The sequence below is a fragment of the Triticum dicoccoides genome, unplaced genomic scaffold, assembly GCF_002162155.2.
Source record: "Triticum dicoccoides isolate Atlit2015 ecotype Zavitan unplaced genomic scaffold, WEW_v2.0 scaffold61019, whole genome shotgun sequence".
Taxonomy (NCBI): Eukaryota; Viridiplantae; Streptophyta; class Magnoliopsida; order Poales; family Poaceae; genus Triticum; species Triticum dicoccoides.
In genome coordinates this window covers 7,517-11,638 of record NW_021285985.1, presented here as the reverse complement: position 1 = coordinate 11,638, position 4,122 = coordinate 7,517, and the positions used below count along the sequence as shown (strand labels likewise).

The window sequence follows — 4,122 nt, the reverse complement described above, 5'->3', positions numbered from 1 at the left end:
CTACTATAGTGTACCAGTTTTAATATTGGATTTACCACCTCAGCATGCGCTGGATTCACCTCTGCCGCCGCGAGCAGCAGGTGTGCTACCAACGTTGATCCAGTTATGTGGAAGAAGCTAGGTGACTTTTCTAGACGCTTGTACGTCTGCCCAAGAGTCCCAAAAAATTGATTCTACCTGACTCAACTACCAGTAATAACTTTTTTTAAGCGATATGATAGAGCTACTGTCCAATTGATCTAGATAGCAGTACCAGTGTACCACTAACATTTTTGTACGCGAAGGCAGAAATTCTAATGCTCATCATCTCAAATTTTAGAGGAATGATAAAGGTTTCATTAAGCAACGTGCAATGACTAATACACTCAAAGCTTGAGAAAAATTATGAAAACTGTGCAATCAAATGAACTTTTTAAAAGTAAAATTAGGTTCTTAAACCCAACTGAATATATAACATGTCAATCCTTATTCTGTCCTAAGCATATTATTCATTATTAGGGTGTATATTTCTATCTTAGGTGCAATGCACGTGCAATTTACTAGTATATATATATGCGCTAGCTCTCCGGTATTCCAATATGTTGAGTTGCGAGAGCAGGAGGAGGAACAGACATTGATTCTTGAGTTCCACGAGGTACAGCGCAGCGCGACGCAATGGTGGAGCTGCTCCCAGTGGGTTTCATGGACTGGCTGGCGCTGGCTGTGGCTGTGGCGTTATACTACTTTCTTGTCGAGCAGCTGTCATACCGCCGCAAGAAGGGGCCCTGCCAGGCCCGTCGTTGGTCGTGCCGTTCCTCGGCAGCATCGTGCCCATGATACGAGACCCGGCCGGGTTCTGGGACACGCAGGCGGCCCGGGCAAAGAAGTCCGGTGCCGGGCTGGCGGCTGACTTCGTGGTCGGCCGGTTCATCGTCTTCATCCGCGACTCGGAGCTATCCCATCGCGTGTTCGCCAACGTCCGCCCCGACGCCTTCCAGTTCGTCGGCCACCCTTTCGGCAAGGACCTCTTCGGCATCTTCTACCTGTTCGGCGACGAGCACAAGGACCTGCGCCGCAGGATGGCGCCCAACTTCACGCCGCGCACTCTCTCCACCTACGCCGCCGTCCAGCAGCGCATCATCCTTGCCCACATCCGGAGGTTGCTAGACCGGAACCGGAGATCAGTCGCGGCGCCGATACAGGTGACCTGCCGCAACATAAACCTCGAGACCTCACAGACGGTCTTCGTAGGGCCGTACCTCACCGAGGAGGCGAGGGAGAGATTCGACAAGGACTACGCCCTCTTCAACGCGGGTCTCCTGGCAATGCCCGTGGACCTGCCCGGGTTCGCCTTCAGACGCGCGAAGCTGGCCGTGGCGCGGCTGGTGCGCACGCTCGGGGAGTGCGTGCGCCAGAGCAAGGCACGGATGCGCGCCGGCGGCGAGCCGGAGTGCCTCGCTGACTACTGGATGCAGGCCCTGGTGAAAGAGATCGACGCGGCCGCGACGCCTCCCGTGCACACCGATGACGTGGAGCTTGGGGGGTTTCTGTTCGACTTCCTCTTCGCCGCCCAGGACGCGTCCACTCTTCGCTCTGCTGGGCTGTCGCCGCCCTGGCGTCCCACCCAGACGTCCTCGCCCGCGTGCGCGCCGAGGTGTCCGCGGTCTGGTCGCCCGAGTCCGGGGAGCCCATCACCGGCGAGAAGATCCAGCAAATGAAGTACACCCATGCGGTCGCGCGCGAGGTGGTCCGCTACCGTCCTCCGGCGGCGCTGGTGCCGCACATTGCCGCGGAGCCGTTCCAGCTGACGGAGTGGTACACGGTGCCGAAAGGCGCCATCGTGTTCCCGTCGGTGTACGAGTCGTCGTTCCAGGGGTTCGCCGCGGCGGACGAGTTCGACCCGGATCGCTTCTTCTCGGAGGAGCGCAGGGAGGACGCGGTGTGCAAGCGCAACTTCCTGGCCTTCGGCGCTGGCGCGCACCAGTGCATGGGGCAGCGGTACGCCCTCAACCACCTCGCGCTTTTCATGGCGCTCTTCGTGTCCGTCGTCGACTTCAAGCGGGACTGGACGGAGGGATGCGACGAGCTGGTGTACGCGCCGGCCGTCATGCCTAGGGATGGCTGCGCTGTCTACCTCCAGCAGCGTTGCTCTTCGTTCTGAGCTGCTCCAGCTACTTCCCTTCCCTTCCCTTGTGCATGCAAATGCGCGGGCTATGTATCTACCAAAAATGCTACACTTACGAAACCCAGCTACGTAAAGCTATGATTCTTTCCATAACGCTAAACTAATCGCCCTTCCTGATTTTCAGGGGTGGGCCTGGGCCTATTTCCTTTCCAACCAAATCAGGCCAGGTCACCTTTTACGTAGGTTACGTAGAAATCTTTACGTAGATGTAGCATGTGTTGGCACATAATAAAAGAAAACATGGCGATCAAATAATTATCCCAATTTAAGATGATCATGGTGACATGTGGTTTCCATTCATACAGTAATAAATTGATTCTCTCGTTTCTTCCTCCCTCGGCAATCTTCATTTCTTTGCAACCATCCTTTGTAAGAAGACAAAGTGATACTCTATATGATCTCCCAACCCCTCCTTCCGCACCACCTTCATTCTTGATCTTGTAATTCTATAAATTGTTTAATATGTAATTGATTCAAAAGAATATTTTGATTATATTTCCATTTATCAATAGTGAAAGATGTACGCGATGCAATGTTTGCATCATCTTATCTTTCGAAGGCAAGAAAGATAAGACTTCAAACCAACACAGAGACTTGATTAACTAAAATATCCATTGTCCCAATTTCTTGAACTTCTCCCCAAGCACAAATTTAACTATAACACATGGTTGGTGCAAACCCACCATGTCCCATTGCTGGACACCTCACACACTACATCCATTCTCCCCATGGAGAGAATATCTGGTGCTACCATCCTCCCCGTCCCCCGTGCCGCTCCCGCGAGCGGCCCGGGCGGATCCCTAATCCCCGACGCCGCCACCCCGCTCCCCCCTCCCCTCCCTCACCGCCGCCAGCGGACGCCGCCGGGCAAAGCCCGTGCGCGCGTCGGCGGCGGCGGGGTCATCTCCCCTTCCCTCGAGGCACTCCGGCGGCGGGACGCCTTCCTCTTCGTCAGGCGACTCGGCGGCGGCGCGCGTCCGGCCAGCCCGGCGTGGCCCGGCGGTGCTGGTTGGAGCGGTGCGTGGCTCTGGGTGGCGCGGTCTGGCGTGGTCCGACCGGATCTGGCAGCCACGACCGGCGGCGCGCGGAGGGTGGTGTTGGGCGCTGCTCGGGGGGTTGCGACGCGTGCCGGCGGGCTGCGGTCGGTCCTCTGGGAGCTGGCGGAGCTGGGACTGGTGGTTGCCGCGGCGTCTCGCTCCCGTCTCGCTGTTGGCTTGCCACGGGTCGATGGCGCTGGCTGGCGGCGCCCGGAGCGCGGATCTCGGCCCGGATCTGGTGCGCGTCGGTGCTGGCCGGCATCCTTGGAGTGCTCACGGCGGGGAGTGCAGCGGCTGTCTCTGGAGCCTTGCGTGGGGCGTAGCAGGATGGAGGGTGTAGGTGGTACACCGGCACTGGCGGTGGTGGCGATGCAAGCGCAGCCATGGCGGCGGCGGCGCTGCGAGGCCTTGCTAGGAAGGGTCTTGGCGGGCACCGGGCATTCGGTTGCTGCGTGTGAGGCGTGCGGCATTGCCTCGGCAGTGTGGGTGCCGGAGTGTGGTCGCAGGTGTGGGTCCGATCCACTCTAGTGGCAGTCCCCTGGAGCGGGTGAAGGCCACCGTAGCGGATTTGGCGTTGCACCGCTCGGTGGTTGCTGCGGCTCCTTGTCGATGTTCAAGGTGACGGCTTTAGCGCGTTCCCTCGGCAGTGAGGGGGGCTTCGATGGCAAGTTCCTGCGGTGACGGCGGTGCGAGGCATCTGATCGAGACCGGCCAGAGTCTTGGAGGCGTGGAGATGTGCAGCGCCACGGATGAAAATCCTGTTTGGTTGTGACCGGACCGGCGTTGATGGCACCTGCGGGTGTCATTCACCTTTCTGGAGGCTTCATCGAGTGCAACGCCATCCTCCTCGCGTCCTCGTATCGGCAGCTGTCTCCGGGGCGAAAGCCTTGATTCGTAGGATCGGCATCATGGCAACGTCTC

At 58.1% G+C, this 4,122-nt stretch overlaps 1 pseudogene; it reads left to right on the top strand.

Moving 5' to 3' along the window:
- Positions 1-654: 654 nt before the first annotated feature.
- On the top strand, positions 655-2,140 carry LOC119347232 (annotated as a pseudogene).
- The last annotated feature ends 1,982 nt before the right edge of the window (positions 2,141-4,122 follow it).